A 20,231-nucleotide genomic window follows, 5' to 3' on the forward strand; every position below is an offset into this window, starting at 1 on the left:
TATATATATATATATATATATATATATATATAGGGCCTATATATAACGTATTGTAGACTAATATGTGAAGCCAATACAAACTCTTGCATTTTGATGCAGCATTATTGCAGTATTATCGTTACAGTTATCTATAATATAGGCCTACTATAATACACAATAATTATATATTCATATATATATAATATATATATATATATATATATATATGGATAGGCCTAAAAATAAAATAATATGTTTAAAATAATATATTCATACACATACAGGGTATTATGACATGACAGTGATGTATCTGTATTCAATAAGAGAACTTCGCATACATTACATACCGGATAAACATACGTATTCTATTAATAACAATATGTTTATTATACCGTTGTTGTTGCATGCCTGTTTCGATTAGTTCTATGATGACTGCCGTACCACGCGTACGACCAGCGGACTACAATGTTGAACTACCGTAACATCCCTATCCCCCTTTACAGTTTACACACTGGTCATTCATTTAGGTATTTACAAAGTGAATACTGTACACTGTAAATGCTCCTTTTTTAACAGAATTTCTTGTTTTATCCAAAATCAAGTACAGGATACATCAATTACTGGACTGAGATAAATTAAGCTTCCCTAATATTGAAAGTTTTATAAACATAAACAAAGACTGGTGTGAAATAATTTTTATACGCCGGGGAAAATTGTGTAGTTTTCAAGATTGTCACTGAGGCTCCGAGACTGGAATGCTACATCTTCACCTCCTTTTATGCTAGGCTATTTCACGAAAAACGCAATTGTAATGAAATTTAATCACATTATGTGAGAGTACACGCATTAAATTGATTACATTATTTTTTTTTTATGATTACTTATTAATAAATTCTGCTGATGTGTATTTCGTCACATGATGGAAAACGTGGCACTTTCTACAATAACTATTATAATATATCTGGATTGACTGTTCGTAAAACTGTTACTGATCTAGGCCTATTCGGATTTGAAAACAATAGGCTATACAAAAGCCAAAAAGCCCACTGATTAATCTCAGATAAGAAAGTATAATATACTCCAAGTAGGCCTATTGAAATTCACGGCATCGTGTTGAGATTCAATTTTTCGACATTAATTACGTCATCATCAGGAATGATAGACCATACAATGCAAGAAATTCCTTGACGTGTTACAATAGACCATCTGACTTAATTTAAATAATCTGTAAGCTCACTAAACGTGAAACACTGAGGTAAATCTTGGAAAAAAAAATATGTAACATTTACTTGTCAAACTCAGGAATTATGAAAATATTATCTTCGTTTAGGCCCAGGCAAGGTGCAGGTTGTGGCAAAAGTGTTCTCATACTACATGAGACAAGAATAAATGCATACCGGTTATGTCTCGGGATAATGCAGACCCTAATATCTAGACCACCACTAATTTATTTTGATATATACAGACCTTCGATAGACTTTGCTGACTATAAATCGAAGTGACTGTGGCCTTGATTTCAAAAGACACATTTTGACATGACAAGAAAGTGACAAAACATGGAAAGCTATAGAATAGTAGAAGGCCTGCTATTTATAATTTTGAATGAAGAGAAGGTATTCGAAGCGATATTTATATTTATTATTAGTCAGGTGAGTAAAACCCGAACTGACGTTTTTAGGATTATGAATGAGACCACTTGTATCAGACTCTAAATTTCCGGTGCTGTAAGGTACAAACGTCTCTAGATTCGACCGGCTGTGTCAGTCAGACGCAGACGTGAGTGTCATAGTACTTTAAAGATTTCTGTCACTAGAAACATCATGTTATTGTCTATCAGGTCTATATGAATTCGAACTTGAGAGAGATACTGTAGTTTGATCAGGGAGGTGCTACCTCATAGGTTTTATTTATTTATTATCATTCATGTTCGCTGAATTATTACTATTACTTTCTTTAAAACACATTGAAATTGGAACACAAAATTCACAAGGACATTTAGAAAGAGGTACATACACTTTTTTTAGGAACCAGTAAAATGTTGCCCAGGCTTAAAATGTTCTTATTTTGGTTCTTATTTTACACACTTTTCAAAGTCACACCTACTGCATTAATAGGTTAGATATAATGTTATACTATTTTTAAACATTACAGTAATACTTTTCTGTTGATTTGTTGGTTTTTCTAGTTTTTTTTTTTAAATAAAAATGTCAGTTGACATTTTACCTCAGCCTCAAATTGTTCTTATTTTGTTCTTATTTTTCGAGGAATTTGAGCCTCAGTGTTCTTATAAAATGTGTACTTATACAAAAAAAGGTTTATTAGGCCAAATAACAAAATTTCCTTGTTTCCTGTCCTCTCCCTCGCCATTTTTGGGCCTGCATTATTTTTTGCTTTTGTTTTTTGTTATTTTTTAAAATGTTGGGGTTTTTTTACATTGAAAATGCAAAATTTCAATTGCTGACACATTTTATAGTTTACAATTGCATTTTTAAACACATAGACAATGATAACAACAAGAGAAGCAATGACAAAACTACTGACAAATTGTTTACAACACATTTTGCTACGCAGAGAACATTCTTTGGCATATTTTGACGAAGTGTTAAAAATAATGAATAGGCCTATCAAATATTATAATTACCTCCCTCACCAACTTTTTGAAAAACTCAGGACGGGAAACAAGGATCTTTTGTTGCTTGGCCTTAATTTTTTATCTAGGTCTACCTACCCTTGCTGATTTGATCAACCTGTGAATGAATATAGGCCATTTTTACTTCAGTTTCCTCATTTTCTTGCTAATTTATTTAAGAAGACATGAACTGAATGTATTTTGTTTATTGCTGGAAATAAAGATTTTAATATGTGTGTGTGTGTATAAGGTATGTATTTAATGAGACTTTACATCATATTATTTTTGTGTTGAACATCTGATATAAGCCTTGTCACTTTTCGATTACTAGCCACTTAAATGAACCAATTTTATTTTATCTTTTTTCGTAATAGGCCTATGGTGATTTTGAACCTACAAATTGACTATGTTACGGCGTTGGTTGATTAGCTCTCGGTATATAATAAGGCCTAAGTAAATAAGTAAATAATTTAAAATGTAGGTCTAAATGTATCATATTAGATAAGGAAGATGTCGTTTAATTTGGTGATTATGAAATGACTCCCGGGTATTAGCCATCCACTAACTATGAATCATGTATTTTGATCAACACATGACCCCTTCGGAATGTCATTACAAATAGAAAATGAATCACTAGTCGGCTAAGTTTAACATCACAGGTCACAGATAGAGAAATTACCCCCGCTGATTGTTTCCTGTGTCAGTGGGGGGAAATCCAATTCGTGGGTTGTTTCGTGCCCCTATCCTAGGATTGATCACGCATTGGGTCTTTAGTTGGCTTATTCGGCACTTTATATTCCACCGGTGAAGGCCTATCATTTAGATCATGAGCCTCCAAACTCCAGGGTGCAGGAAGCTTTATTCTTGATCGCTACAAGTTGGCTCCCAACCTAGAGGAGGATTAGGGAGGCCTGGAGGTGACACATCCCTCGGTGAATCAGAATTCACTGAAACGTTAACAAAATACGAGATACAGTACTTGTCTAGTGATACCACGTGTTATTTACTGTTAAGCCTAATACCAAATAGATAAACGTGTTTCTGGCCTTCTTATACGCTACGCCTATTATAAGTACTGATAATATTAATACAGTATAGCAATTTCGATTTTTCTTTACATTATATGGGTCGAGCTTAAAGGAAAATAAAATAAAGGAATAAAAATTTAGAAAAAGGCGTAGGTCTGCGTCTGAAATTCGTCGGTCTACGGTTGCGGATTCGCTTCGAGACGTGGCATACATTGTCAATTAGGCCCACTGCCTTCTGATATCATATCGTTATTTTTGTTAGCTTTATATGAATTATCACGAACAAACGTAATTCGCTGCCATAGAATTATGTCTGTTTCAGTTAGTTTGGAAGTAAATTTAACCGGATCCAGACAGACTATAGTGTGTAGTATCGACGTCCTAGAACAATGAAATAAGAATCTTCCGGAAAATTATACTCCGGTTCATGATAGCCAGGGTCGCGCTGTATGTGTGACAAGAGAAATAAAACGCCCGTTCCAACTCTGTTAATTCAATGAGAAGCTAATAGACTCACGGTGTAATATTATATGGATGTTTTGTTCATTTTTATACGTCTTTTGATTTGGTTCGAGACTAAATGACTGAAAAAATGCAAGAAGAACTGTAGAAGACGCAGTTATCTATGTGTCAGTTAATTTATATAGCGCCTCATGTACTCCGCCAAGCGAGGAAAGATAATTTAACGAGAAGTAAAACGTAACGCGATTGTGTCATGATATTAAGTGTACACGAGTTGGCACGAGTTATCATTCGGTCGTGCAATGATGAAATCTTTGCAGGCGTATTACGCTTCGCCTACCCTCCAAAGCATCATAAAATATACTTACTGTATCGTACACTTCGAAAATCACTGTCCGCAGCCAGAAAATGCCTGTATTAGTCTACTACAGTACATTATATTCTTCTTTTATTTACACTGATATGTTACATTGATTGACGTAGTTCTTCAAAGTGTCCTCGTCATTTCGTCTAACACTTATTGCGACTGGTCATAGCTATTTTCGGTTACTTATATTTATACTATTTGCTGTATCGCCTATTTTTTGTCTTTCTTTCAGTGTTTTTGGGTACCGGTAAAAATATTTTGTATTAAATAAATTGTATTAGGGTAATAATACTAATAGCCTATTAATGTAACGTGTGTTGTCGCAGTATTCTCCTGAAGCAGTACAGACTATTGTAATTTTGTAGCGAAACCGAAACCGTTGTTACTTTGTATGTTTATTTATTATATTGCTCTTATCAAACATGAAAAATATTCACAATCAAGCAAGAAAAAAAAATCACAAAGAATTATTAAAAATGATTTGAGAACAAGAGAATTGCCCTATAAACAGCATTTTTAGTCGAGTCCTTATCGACAAAAGCATCCCCAAATTTCTTCTTATCGATTATCTTACCAACAAGCATTACTGTAACCATTACCTCATCTTCGTTTTTAGAACGTGTTGGTTATGTAATATTTAGTCCGTCTCAATTTTCGAGTAGGCTTACATAATAATATAAGTTCTAGTTTTTATGGAAGACAATAGACCTACAATAAAGAGAATCCACAGCAAAAATATTGAATGACGTCATATTCACATGACTCTGTCACAATTGGAAATGTCTTGCAATTTGTCATTCATATTATTTTAAGACATTTCATATTTCGATAGACATTATATTTACGTAAACTGTCAATTATTATAATATCTATTGTCATTTTCCCAAGAAATTATTTGTTACTGTCTTTTCAATCGATTTAATCTATATATCATAGAGTTATTTTGCTTCATTTCTTAGGCGTTTTTGAACTTGAGAAAATAGGGTCCTAAGATCCTGCCATTCAATCTCTTATTGTTTATTGTAGTAGTAATGAGCTTAAGATTTGGAATTAACTTATTATATGCTTATAATGATTTGTAAATAATTATGATGATGATGATCATGAATAATAATAATATTTATATAGTATTATGTAAGTTGGTAAGTCATCTATTTTGAGATTTTACCTACCGGTATGTGTTGTTGGTCTAGGTAGCGTTTTAATATAGATTGAATTAGTTCATGATTGGGATTGCTGTAAGTTGTTTTATACCAAATAAATATTTTTAATAATAAATATTGCAGGTCAATTTAAATTGGCTTACCTGACATGATGGAACCCTTTTGGGAAATGGAAAGTTTGTAGGAATAAGTTAGCCGGAGTGTGTAGACCGTTTAATACTAACATATCGTACGCTATGCAACTCGAACACTTTTCCCTTTTCACCTTTTTGTTTTTATTGATTTATTTTGATAAAGTATTGTACGGTATATCAAGAATCCGGTACCTATTATTCCACAAAAAAAATACGAACCATATTTTATTGTCGGTGCAATTAAATCCCATATGGTGACCTGTGGTATTGAGAATTGATCTTAATTTTTAGCAACCTGGATGGGGTGACAGGGGAACTGGGAGGGGTCAACACAGGTCTAATGGGGTGCTGAGGAAAGAATTATGGATCACAATTTTAAAAAGATTTAAACCTGTGTATAAACCTATACTATATTTGTCATCTTTCACTAATCTCTATTCATATGTTAGGTAAATACAGTATAGCGATAGTTGTATAATGATATTTTACGCCGCCACCGATGCGTCAAACAGGAATCTCGCGCGTTTGCGATTTTGGCTTCGGGACGAGGTTAATGTCCGGTGCCACGCCGTTCGATTCAATTACTATGTGTGTCTGATATATATCGACGCAAATTACTCACAACATTATCAATCTCATTGAAAAAACATTTTGAATGAAGAAAATCCATTTGTGTGTTTAGCGATCTTGCAACTTTTATGGAACCAAAGCACGTTCGTATTTAAAAAGCTTACGGAAGAGTACTTAAGAATGGAATCTTTGTAATTTCAACGGTTCGTTATTACCATCAGCTAGGCGTCCGAGTCGTTTAAAAAACAAACAACAGTGAACTCGTCATCTACGCTTTCTATTTGAATTATAAATGTGCAACAAAATACGGTACTGAAGACTTACGTATGGATAACAACATTGACGGTACGGTACTATTACAGTGACCAGCGATTTAATATATTAGGCCTTTGTAAATTTTTAAGACATTTTGTTTTCAGTGCACAGTATTCAGGCCTATCTCGTACATGTACCTAATTCACTCACATCAATGCTACAAAACTGTTTCCGTAAAATTTTATATTATCTTTTTACACCCTTTTTTCATAATTATTATTTGTATCTACTTGCACAACATTCAAGCATGAGGTGCATTGTTACATGTGTGTCATTATGGTAAAATATGTTTTTGAGTAAATAAATCGGCTAAAACAAATTTTATAATAACTTTCTCACTTGTATTCTCCTTTCCTCTTTATTCTTAGGCTTATGATTGTAAATTTAATTTTGCGTCGTGGCCCTTAAGTTGTTTTAGTATGTAGTAGGCGATCCTTATGGTCCCAGTATTGAGGCCTTGTCATTTCTTTTATTTATACCATTATATCTTTATTTCCAGGAAGGGTTAAAAGTTCACATTAGAGCCCGTAATCAATAATACAGGTCTCCCTCAAAATTAACGGCCACTTGTGTTTGGGACCAGGGTTTGTATGCTTAATTCTTTAATTAGAAATAATATTATTAAAAATATAGGCGTTCAGTTGGGGCTGCAGAAAGGTGGTCTTTAATAAGAGGTGATCTTTCATTGGATGGATCTTTAAGTAGAGGAAGACCTGTATTTTGGTTTGATCAATTTCTGCCTGTATTTCCTTAGTTACGGTACCTTTATTGTCTAACAACTCAATCACTATTCTTTCCTTTTACTCTCAGTTGTTAATAGGTCTAAAGTACATGGCTATTCCTATTGGCTTATGAATAAAATTTGCTCCTAAATTTAGAAAAATAGAGAATAGTAGTAGACAAATGGGTTATTGAGTTTGTTTAAGCTACGGTACATAAATTTTATCAATTCTATGATAAGTGAGCAATGTTTGTGGCAAGTAGGCCTATTCATTATAGCAACACAACGCCCTTAAGAAGGCAGCAATTTGCCTTCTTATGTGTCCTTAGCTAGCTTCATTTCTTTTCTTTTTTTTTTGTAAGTATTCATTATAGCAACAAAACGCTCTTGAGAAGGCAGCCATTTGCGTTCTTATGTGTGTCCTTAGCTTCATTATGTTTGCTCATTTAACAACTAACTGCTCGGATCTTTTGTAGCCTCATGGTCTAGGCCTTGCTATTTATGGTTTTGGTGATGATATACAGACACTATCTTAATCAAATAACGAGGGGAAGAATCGTCGAGAAACAAAAGAAAAAGAACGCGTGCACATCAGAGTAAAAAGTGAAATTATATTATGGCTCTGAATATTACCCAGTAAACTGCTAGAACCAAGTGAAATTGAATCGCTCGGAACTGAGTGTGCTAGAGCTAGTTGTTTTTGCAATATACAGTTCGCATTTAAATAGAACCAACCTGATTGAAATAAACACAGAAGTAGGGAGCCGATCTAACTTATAAAGGCGACTAATATTATCAATAATAATTTTAGTTTCTGTACAACAATATACAGTAGGCCCTATTCAATTCCAATGATACACTATGTCTATATTTCCCCATTACACATGGCATCGGACTTTTAATTTGTATCACTTTTCCCAGTCAAAATTCATTGTGTATTTCTGCTCTCAGATTTGCGCATCCCTTCGACATCACTCGTCCCCTTCACCTCGCTTTGCCTCCTCCCCTTTCTTTCTCCTTTCACGCTCTTTCCCTTTTATATAATAGTTCTAGTCCTTTTCGCCCTTTCTTTTCAAAATCCGCCCTCTTCTAATGATCTACTTCATCCCTTTCTGACAACGGGGAAAGCAGCGAGTCCGGGAGCACAGGTCCCTCTGTCGGGGAACCCTGGATCTCCTATTAGAGAAGAATCCAATTATTTCGTCGGGGAACACTACTTTAAAGCATTTTAAAATTCTGAGATTGCCTGGGCTTCACGATGTGCTTATTTTTAAAATTTGCTCCGAGTACGGTAGGTCTAAGTTGAATTTGGACCCCTGTTTGTCGGGGAATTTGGACCTGTCGTCGGGATGTTGGAACTCCCGTCGGAGAATTTCTTGCGCTGCCACTGCACTGTTTCTGACGGTAGGCCATTCCATCACCATCTTAATCGTGTCGTCACTCGTCATCATGTTATTCATTTCACTACTGTACACACGTTTGACCTCCAAAGTTTAGTTTCTCTATCGTCATTATATAAACATTATTGTTTGCTTTCTTTTTTTTTTTTTGCTCGAGAACAACTTCCGCGCAATTATTTTCAACTCCACGCAGAGCAATTACCAATTCTACGCACTTCCACGAACCACTCACGAACAATGCACGGACTTCCCGTTTGTACTACGATGTATTGAATGTGCTAATTCTTGTTCTAAAAAATGAAATTAGGGAAAACTGCAGTGATGAATACAGACCGGTTACACTAAAAATGCAGAGTTTAGTCAACACTCTCAAGCTTAAACTACCATTCATTCGACACTTAAGTTCATATAGGAGATTAATCATAGATAACGAGCATGGATTAAGCAGTGATAAAAACGAATTAAGTAGGGATACAGAATATGGATTAAGTAGTTAGACAGAATATGATGATGAGAAGTAGATGAAAAACAATTCTTATTATAATGGTTTTAAACTTATACTACGAAATAAATCTCGTTAATTACAGACCGGAACCGGAGCGGAAAGATGACGAGTAAAAGCTAGGAATTGTTTAAGTTCGAAATCACATTAAAATGCTTATCAATTAAAATTAGTAAATCGTATATTTCAGATTTAGAAAAATAAGATACGTGGTATATCTATAAATGAATAAAATTGTATTGAAAGATATTTATTAAGTTAAGCAGGCAGTAAATATAATGACACAAGACCAGGGGAGAGTGGCTCCTAAACGCGTAACGGCGTTGAAACAGTAACGAGGTGAGGGAATCGGACCGGGATCTAGTGTTAGGGCCTAACCATCCAAGAAGATAATAAAATAACAGAGAATTGAATTTGAAGGCTCATCAGAGAATGTTATGGCATTCAATAATTTTGTGCGAAGCGTCGAGGAGGCGGGGACGATGTCTACCATTTTATTGCTCGGGGTGTTATATATCAATATTTAAACGTATTGCAAATAGTTGTCAGATAATAAGTTCCATATTCTCTATTATGACGATTCACGACAACGCGACTTAAAACGCCACCAATCGAACGCGACGCTCCTATACAATCGAGTATATGGACTGCACAACTAATATAAACATTGAACCTTGAAAAATATGGAACAAGAGTGGCCCCCACGATGAATGCAGAATCAATTGCTCTGGTTTGTTGAAAAATTATAATCGTAAGCTAGAGGCGAAGATAATGAAATCAAGCACTTGACGAGATGCTACAATACCCGCCGCCTGTTCACGGACACGTATGATCTCGCTGCTCAACGGGTCTCGAGTTAGTATTATTGTGTTGATGAAAGGCGATAATCCATCCATCTACAATCGATTAGCTAATTCGACTGTAAATAATATTCGTATATGCGAACGCCGACGTCACATCATGATTAAAACATCTAAGCCATGTTAGGCCTAATATAAACCGTTCCTAATTATTTTATCTAATACTGCAGGCCCATATCAATTATAAAACAAACGTGTTTTATTGATTTGAATATTATATATTTGCGCTGTGACATCGATGAAGTGGTGTAGTTTTCTTTTTATTTTAAATTTTTAAAATTGTAGCAAAATGATCATTCAAATTACATTCTCTTAAAATCTAAAAGGTAGATTTCAAGTATAAACGTGATAAAAATCTGTAGATGGTTCACGAATGATCGCGCCATTAATATAATCCCAAGTACACGCATTGTCGGATCATCAGCATTTGGGGAGACAGTGTTGCTGATAATCGCTACATCTTCTACCTTATGAATTTGCCAACTTATTTAAATTTTTAATGCGAACGAATTTTCTTATTCTTTTTAGAAACAAACTACAAGTCACCTTTTTTACAAGGTCTGGAAGCGAATTCGTTGCTGAGAGAAAACAGGTTTAAAACAGACTCGACTAAACGTGTCTCTAAATGTCATACATTTTCTCAGGGACTAGGGTCGATCTCATTGTCATTAGCCACTTCCTTTTACACATAAAGAATACCTGGAAGGCTTCAGTGCCTGGGAGAACTCACTATAGAAGAATGTGCTTCGTAGCCCAGCCTCAAGTCAGCTGACACGTCGATTGCATGAACAACCTACAGGAAAGGAGAGAGGAAGCGCCGTCTGAAATTAGTTTCGATCCACTGCGCTAGTTTACATACTTACAAAGATAAAACTGTAGACGTAAGGGCGATTGATGAGGCGTAAGCTGTAGTGAAATAACTTGTCTGTGGAGATTTATTAGGTGTAAATTCTCGGCGCCAAAGGTTCGTGGAGGTGTAAATTGGATAGGTCGTGATTCAATAAGCAGGCGACAAGGTTTGTTTGGTCTTGACGCCTTTCAGCTAATGATATTGCATAGGTAGCATTAGCTATTAGTGCTACACAAACAAATCGTGCTATCGAGCACAAATGAATAAGCAGAGAAGCGAAAAGAGGAACGTCGAAGTGGTTGTCAGCCAGACACTAGCCTTGGTCTCCCAGACTTGTAGTAGATTTGTCACCCGCCCCAGGGAAATATATTGGTCAGTGTGTAATCTGTTCAATCAACGGGATAGTTATCGGAAGGCTGGTCGCCTATCGGAGCTCCGAAGATGGAGCAGTCCCGACATTTAAAAAAAAAAAATCTGCCGTTGGTCAACGCGGAGATATTTCGTAGGCATGTACTTGTTTTGATCACTTTTCTCCGCCATGTATTTTCCGCTAGCTATGTCGATGTGTTTTGACGTTCCATTCAACAGTGGACACTACTAAAACTAACATGTTTGTATGACTTGGCGCCATCTATTCGCATAACAGCTAATTAGGTACCTTGCAACACCAGGAGGTATAAAAATAAGCCCATAGAATCTATTTTAATATATTTTTTCCTCGCAGTTTTTTTTTAATTATTATTCGTAGAGTCTGGCTAATTCTATTTTTCTGAAACCTAAAGATTCAAGAATATCCTCCGTAATTTTCAGGCTGAATTTGTGATTATTTACGTAACATAGCATATGCCTGCATATCCCTTTTTCTGTATGGCCTATTACAAAAGTAGGACCATTGTTACATTTAGCTTCATGATTGTGATTTAATATTATAATATATATTGATATATTATATCAATCCAATATTGAACCAAGCTTATATCACTGTTGCACTTGCCTACATCCTGCTTTCAAACTTTAAACAAGTTTACAGAATCATATTTTGTATTGATATCAATGCAAACCAGAGGTCGATTCGGAAGAAGGGGACCCCCCCCCCTCATCTATTTTCAAAAATTATTTAAAATAAATGAAGAAAACATTTTTTTATTCCGATTAAAGTCTGAGATTGCCATTTCCGGTTATCAGAGATGCCATAATCATAAATTTGCTTGCCTCGGCCCCAACCATGGCGGGGCTGAAATCCCCATCTGTCAAATTCTCTCCCTGTCACCCACTTCTATTTCGAATTCTTGGAGCCTCCACTGCAAACTATGACCAATAGCAATGTAAAATAAAAGACTAATGCGATCATCGCATATATCTTGCTTCTGAGAAGTTCTAACTTACAACTACAAATAGATCGCATCCTCTTGATGAGAGAGAATTACGATAATCCATTAAACGATTGTTTTAGCGCCTGTCATCTTTCTCTTCTCTTAGACTTCAGAAGACTTCCGTCAGAAAAAAAAAGTAATCGCGATTATTTTAATGTTTGCTAGAAGAATACGGTAGTGTTTCGTCGACACGGAGACCCCAGTCAACCTGTTTGGTATTCAATAAAATCCTAATTTATTGGGGAATTTTCAGCTTTAATAACATTTTAATTGAAAAAAAAATGATATAGGCCTAGGAATGAAATAGGGCCTATAGCCCAATGATATAATCAGCTTTGACTCTTCGATTTATTAAGAGGTTCGGAAATGATCTAGTCTCATTTTAAAGAGAGTGGGCACAGGGGTCATTAGGGTAAAAAATTAATAAAAGATGAATTCTGTCACAAATAACATAGCACAGTCTTGTCCTGGGCACATATGCATTGGCATAAGGTAGGGTCTTTATGGTGTTATAGGGTCAAAGGTCATTAAAGGGTTATTCTTTTGTTCTATCTGGTAACATTTCAAAATGCTACTAATGGCAAACGATTGGACCGAATTCAATCGAATTTGGTCAGTAAGAACCAGTAACACCTCCTTCACCCCAGTCTGAGGTTAGGGGTCACATAGGAGTCATTGGGGTCAAATTTTCAAAATAGCCCAATTGAGCTCAAATTTTTCCAGGAATGATCCTTAGGACCTTCTAAACATGAAAAAAAAAATACTCTTCACCATAGAGGTCAAAGTACATAGGTCGAAGGTCAATCTTTGCCATATTTTTCGATGTAGCTCAAATTCATTACGGATGATACTTTGTACATTGTAAGTATGTTTTAATATGCTCTTAATGTCAATTAAGGTCAAAAGTCACAGGGGTCATTAGGGTGAAAATTATCAAATATTGCTAGTGCCAAACGAGTGGACTGATTGCATGGGGTGTTCACAGCTTGAGGTCAAAGGTCCCAGGGGTCATCTTGGGATCAAATCCTGAAAAACGACTGGGTTCATGTTCCTTATTTTTAAAGGATGTATGCAATGTTTCACTTTTACTTTGAAAAATAATTTTTATTTCTGAGAAAAACGGAAAAAAATATATTGTCTCAATTGATCTTTCCGCTAAGCCCCGCCCCTTGGATATCGTTGCTAATTTCCCACAAAATGACAGTGTAAAAACATACGTGTGCTTGTAAGACACGCGCGTATTCTTCGCCCTGTTCTGATTGGTCATTTGTTAAGATTGATTGCATTGAAACTCTGGAAAGGTCTATTGGTGGGCATATTTGAACTCCGTTCAACTTGATCTTTATTGGTTAATTGTTCAGCGAACAGCTCTCATGCCAGCGATGTTCCGGATTTGCCAATTTTTTTTAATTTTTTTTTTCAAAGCGAAACGAATTTTTAATATCATAATAGCATTATCTATTATTAATTAGTTTTTTGTTATTATCATTTTATTGATTAAATTGTTATTATCATTATTTCCTATTATCAATATTAATGTAGGGATATTTTCATTAATATTAGTTTATATTATTATCATCATATAATTATCGTTTTGACTACCATGATCATCATCACCATCGTCATCATCATCACAATCGTCATGTGCACCATCATTTATCGTTTATTATTACTACACATTATTTATAATTCATCATTTTATTGTTAATGTTATTGTGTTGTTGTTATTGTTGATGTTGTTTTAGTTACTGTTATTGTTAGGCCTAGGCATAAGATCACACAACACCTACTGTACATTTAATGTTATTTTATTTTTTAACATTTTTTAGCAGTATAAATAATAATAATATTATTATTATTATTAGTATTATTGTTATTATTATTATTTATACGCCTATTACAGTATTATAATTTAAATTCGATCGTTATCTTTACCGAAGTCTTTTAATATTTGATTATTTCATTAGTCGTTATATAAAGTATAAAAAGCCACGTATATCACATGAATCGTTTGGCTAACCTCAGCTAACCCAACCATAACACTGACACTATTTTATCTTCGGTTGAAATTAAATTGACGCAAAAATGGTTAATCTTAATCATCTAGGAAAAGAGCAGTGAATACTATCGGTGCAAAATGTCTCCCACAACGATTGCTTTTAATTGTCTTTGTCTGGTTGGCGTTGCAATAATTCATATTAATAATTAGAGTCAAATTGTTCTTCGATAAAGACGTGTCACTGCTCAGCAACTATATCGTTGCAGATTCACAAGAGATCAGACTCGGCAATTAATTGATTCTAAATGCAATGCACCATGGGATCGCCTCCAGTCATTCCTTCCGTGCAACGTCACAGTCTTGATGTTCTCACTTGTAATACCGGTACTGTTATGTACAGATTGTATTGGAACACAATCATCAATCGTTCTGGTATTAATTATTAAATAGACTCATTATTTATATTATTATAAGTAGTAGTATACTTTTTATTTATTTAAAGTAAAATTAAATCTAAATATTTATGTTTGCTTATTATTATTAAACCTGGATAGACCCTAGATGTGATCTTTTTTTTTGAAAATTTGTAATATCTTTTGATATCTATTTTTATCCATTTTAAACAATTTGTGTGTTTCATACTGTAAACGAGCAATGAAATTTGCTTTCTTATGGATGAATATATTTACTTTGACTTTAGATGAATCTGCATCAGCCGATTATTGTTAATTTGTTTTATTATTATTATTATTATTATTATTATTATTATTATTATTATATGTGTATATGTATATGTTATAGGGCTAATAATAATACATATGATAAGTATTCTTGTATTTACTATTTTGTTATTTTGTTATTAATAATAATAGTTCATTCTTATATAGCGCAATTAAACAAGCTATTATTATTATTATTATTATAATTATTATTAATAATAATATTATTATTGTAATTGTGTATTATTATTCATCATTCGTTCGGACCAACACCCGACTTTATTCAATCTTTTTAGGCCACCAGCCCATAGAAAAAGTAAAAACATAAACAATTAAGAGAGGACAGACTTCTTCTAATATAATTTGTATATTTTTTTTTTAGAAGAACACATTTTATAAGAACACTGAGACAAATTGCTTAAAAATTAAGAACGAAATAAGAACAAATTAAGGCAAAGTTTTACTGGTTCTTATAGAGACAAACACAAAAAAAAACGTTGATAAATTACTGTTAACATTCATAAATAATGACATCAATTTAATCTTTGGATAGGTCTATGTTTTCCTATAAGCTAAAGTTAACGACTCCTCCTTATAAAAAAGAACATTCAAGGCAAACATAGAATCTTCAGTCAAATGTAAAATACCGGTATGTCATCTTATATACAAATCTAACTCGTGTTAATCAGTTTATCACTGATCAGTCATTAAACCAGGGAAATGGACTACGTGGCAACACATCTTAACGTTGGATAAATCGGCACACACGTAATTACATTATTGTTTTTTGTCATAATATTACAGTACGATACATATTAGGCCGACAAAAGTAACTAATTAATGCCCAATCAATGATTTAAATCGGGCTTAAAATTAGGCCAGTGCAGTTTTCATTTAAGTTTGAAGTTGAATAATTCTTCTCATAGGTTGCATTTTCAACATGCGTTTATCGGGATTTGTAACAAACTGCTGAAGAACATAATCGGGCTTGCTGGATGCTCTAATTTTTATCCAATCAATTCTCTCTTCTAATGAAAAATGTGTTGTTTCCTCCTTCGCAGGCGTGTTATTTAACTATCAAGGAAGATATTTTTCAAATTTATTTTCGTAGATATTTGAGGGCTATTAAGATATCTTAATGGTCTGTCTTACTTCCTGATACCTATCTGTTTAAATTTGTCCACACGCCACTTGTGATTCGAAGAGACGCGAAGAGGCTCATTAGTTGCAGTTCATCTGTGGATTTTAATTTACACCGATCCAGCTATTTATCCACCAGGCCTAATGGATTATTATTTGAAATTAAGTCTAGCCTTTGAGGCATTAAAACACTTTAATACTTGTCAAGGCAGTAGAACAATTTACGCCATTACTAACAGTTACCCCGGTCTCTTTAGGCCTTTGGAATCAAAACAAATTGCTCCGTGGCGTTCAAGATGACTTTATCGCCGCCTGACGCCTGTGAAATGGCACTCTATCCGACAAGCTGCAGAGGCCTTCGCTGTAGTTGATTACTTGCCTTGAATGAATTGTCTACTTGTTATAATTGACACTATTTAAGAACCATTTAAAAAAAAAAACGGTTGTTCAATTGTCTGGTTATTCACCGAATACAACCATAATCTCTCAGTATTGCATTAATATAATTAACCGAGCATCTGGGACCTGACCTGTTCCCTGTTCAATTTCATTCTATGGGCTTGATTTCTAGCACTAATTTCACCGCCTACATCGTGTCTGTGATCAAAATTACTAAGTAAAATAATAATCAATTTGTTTTGTGAATTCTATTCAATATAATCTTTATTGTCAAACACAGGAACACACTAAAAATATAACGTACGTCACTAATATATGAAATATGTTGACTAAAGGCCAAGCAAAATACAAAAATAATACACATAATAAGCAGAATCGTGTCATGCGCAGTTATGAATTCGTTAAAATTGTCTTACCACTGTTTTGTTGACGTCATATTCAGATGCGTTACTTTTTTTGGTGTCACAGGCCTATAGTTTAGGCCTGGAGTACCGTACTATTTTTTTTAAATGTAAGGTCCAGTACAATTGTGCCCAGACTCAGTGATCTTGTTTTTTTTTTGTTTTTTTGTTTTTTTGTTTTTTTTGCCGATTTCAGGCTTAAAATTTTCATAGGACAATTTTGTTTTTATTTTTACACGCTTTTTTCAAACATAGAAAATTATTATTGCAAAGCAGTATAATAATGTAGGCCTACTGTATTACAGAGGGTATTACATAGTCACTTCTACTGCAAATCAAGTATTTATCGTCTTCATTTAAAAAAAAAATAAAAACCATAACTACAATGTGACAAACTGCGTTGAGTAATAACATACAAACATGGTTTTTATTCCCGTTATTAAACAACTTTTTCTGTGTTTTCAACGAGTATGGATCATATAGGTGTCTCTAGTTGATGACATGTAAACGCAAATATTCTTAATCTGCAAAGTTATACCATGGTTTGCAAGAGAAATATTTCGATAATGCACGATAAATCCTGACACACATGGTATAATAACAATATATAATTACAATCCTTTATTTAAACACGGTAGAAATACAATCGACAGTAAACTTTTCCAAAAGTTTATAAAACAAAGTTTCCTTGAGTCCTGTAAATTATGTAAAAAAAAAAAACTACCGTAGATTTTAAGAGTGAATAGATCTAAAACTGCACATGAAGAAACCAGATTCATTTTTTTTTAAAGTTTATTATTTTATTGTTGTTTCTATTATTATTTTTTTGTGGGGGGGGGGGTGTTAAGTGTAATGTGTTGTGTTTTTTTTTGGAGTTTAATGATTTTCTTCTTATATTTAAGATTTTGATGTTAATATTATATAGGTACCTATATGTAAAATTTTTATGTCATATCCTTTTATGGGCGCCGTATGTCGCATTTGGATTTTGGTAAAATAAAATAAAATAAATTAATAGCATAATTACAAAATCACAATAACAATTAATAAAGAATATTACAAAATGTTGAAATAGTTAATATGGCAGATTAAAATTATTTTCTTAAAATGACAATATTACAATCCTTAGTCATTGTTGAAAAGTACAAAATTTAGACAAATGTTCCATTAAAATATCACGAGGAGAAAAACATATGTTGAATACAATAACCGTTGACATAGGAAAAAAGTTAGATGAAAATGATTCTGTGAAATGATGCGAAACATCGGAACAAATTGATGATATTACTCGATTAAAGTGCTGTAGAAATAAATTAAATTAAATTAAATCTTACAAATAATGCTAATTTTATGACCTATTAACTTCACACAAGACTTCGGCTTACATAACATTGAATGTCCAATTAAGACATTGTGACGCGTTACCACACAAATGATCAATTTAGCGAAATTAATGACATGGCATGGTTCAATGAAATGAAAGTGATTACACTATTACGAGATGCCTATCGTAAGCAGTAGTGTATCTAGGGGTACTCACGGCCCTACCCCCTAAAAACTCAAAATGTTGCCCCTACCCCCCCCCCCAGTCGCCTCTCCCAATGAGAAAAAAAATCACGCTTCAGTAGATAAAATCACCTCAAATCACATTATTTTGCGAGCTGGCTCCCCTCAATTAACTATCGAGCCCCCACTTTAACTTCGCGCCCCTCAGCCACCCATTTCAGGACTCTTTAATACGTCACCGATCATTTAGCTAAATATATAATTGTGTTATTATAGCATCACATTTTTCACCATCTTTATAATCACCATCATAATCATAATTACCATTAACATCACACGTCGTCAGTCATCATCAACAACACCATTATTATTATTTCATTAGCATCGTCATTATCATCATTATTATTGTAGCCTATTATTAGACCACCATATCCTCATCGCGAAATATGTGCACAATCTATACTTTTTTCTCTTCTATAAAGTGATACGGTAAGTATATAAATGCAGCCCAAAATCTAAGTTTTAAATGTTGAAGGAAGTGGCATGCAGATCGTCTACGGATATCAATTTCCGACACCCCCCTCCCCACAAAAAAATCGGAAAGATACACGTAGGTAACGTAAGATGGTAGTACGGAAAAAACGCAATACAATTTACTTGCTTGTTTATCACGCAAGTGTACAGTATTGCTCCCTGCCACGACAGGGATATATGCAAGACTATTTCGGTCTGTTTTCCAAGGTAAAAATTGGGCCTGGGGAATAAAGTTCGAAAATAATAAATAATATCCGAATAGGCCTATATTAAAACATATTTACGATAACATGTGTTTGGCCTTAGAAAAGACTATCAAGGTTTATTGAACACGAAGTGATTTGGGATGGCTCTTTCTTTTCTTTTTTTTTTTATTATCTTTTGTGGGGTCATCCCATTTTTATTCTTCCCATTTCAATTTCCATCATTAGTAACAGTAACCTCAAATTTAAAAAATAGCACACTTATAATATATAATACACTGTAATGATAATGCATCAGATGGCTCTTTCTTTCCCCTTTTCTCTTCATAAAGATGGCCAAGGGCCACAGCCTACCGTAGGCTAGTACTAATGGCAGCAGTAGTAGTACCTACTAGTATTAGTAATACCAAGTGGGCCTATACAATTACGGTAGAATGCCAAACACTATTATGAACGATAGGCCTATTACAGTCAGTATAAATGTATTATACCGCACGCTATCATTAGAAACAAATTCAATTCAATCCCATGTACAATGTCAAGATAAATTAAATGCTTTAGATATTGATATAGTAGGGCCTTGAAAAACTTATGTTATTCACTTTTCACAGGACTTATATGCCGGAACATTTCATAAAATTCTGTTACTTTTATTGGAACTTTAACAAATTATTAATAGCAGCAGAGCAGATAATTAAGATGATAAACGCACATTCAAAAAACACTCGCACATAATTATACTGGTGCTTTAAAGGTATTTAAATCAGCGCGAAAATTTTTTTTTTTTATCTCAAAAATTACAAATGACCGTTGTGTCTATGACTACCGGGTATATATATATTTTTTATCAAGGTAAAACATCATGAACAAGGCATTCATATCACTCAAACAACATTTTAGAAAGCAATAGCGGATTATTATTAACACGTGTCGGTCGATATATATTTATAGGCTATGTTATATAAAGAATTTGTTTA

This window comes from Anneissia japonica, unplaced genomic scaffold (assembly GCF_011630105.1).
Source record: "Anneissia japonica isolate Jap-2015-1 unplaced genomic scaffold, ASM1163010v1 scaffold288039_len1115542_cov189, whole genome shotgun sequence".
Classification (NCBI taxonomy): Eukaryota; Metazoa; Echinodermata; class Crinoidea; order Comatulida; family Comatulidae; genus Anneissia; species Anneissia japonica.